Raw genomic sequence first — 817 nt, 5'->3', positions numbered from 1 at the left:
CCTCTGCTTATTTACTCTTTCCTTGCTTCTGTACTGCTTCCAATTTAAACCAAAGACCTTTTTTGTCAAACCTGCTAATTATACCAAGTTCATTTTGGCAGGTCAAACAGTCTGTTCTATTTTTAAAGACTGTTAAAATTGACCCCAGGTCTTGGTTTATATGGCTTTGGTTTTGGTTTACTTCCAAACCTGGAAATAATTCCCAACAAGGCTACAATGGAAAGATGCCCCTGGTGGATGCTGGTCTTCATGCCTTCCGGTCCCTCAAGGAACTCAACCATGGTGGTAAAACTCTGTGTAAAGTGGGAAAACCACCAGTTGGAAAAACAAGGTAACCATATGCTTGTAAACTTGGACTCATAAGTCCACCTACTCCATGAATGAAAATTCTTTCGGCACCATAGTAGGCCCATGGTTACATGCTCTGTGTTTCATTTTGTTTGCATCTTTAGGGTCTCTGGCAGGCCTGGCCATGGCCCACCGTGTGAACCTGCTCTTCCCAATCTACTTTCTCTCTTTAATTGATTTCATTTATTACTATGGTTGTGACTCTCAGACTATGACTCAGTGATAATTAAAAATTTTTTAAATTTTAGTTTCCTTTATTTGAAATATATATGATTACATTGAACTGAAATAAGGGAAACTATGGTTTGACAGATGGTAACTGATTTTTTTGCTAGTATCCTCTGTGTTGGTGTATTGGGGTAAACATGACCATATTTATATTGTATATAGTAGTATATAATTGGAAACTTTGGGTGAATGCAATAACATCAATCTACACTTAAAACATCCAAGACCAAATTCATTTTTA

This window comes from Miniopterus schreibersii, assembly GCF_964146895.1.
Source record: "Miniopterus schreibersii genome assembly, chromosome: 8".
NCBI lineage: Eukaryota > Metazoa > Chordata > Mammalia > Chiroptera > Miniopteridae > Miniopterus > Miniopterus schreibersii.
The sequence above is the reverse complement of the archived record's forward strand: the minus strand, read 5'-3'. Positions refer to the sequence as shown.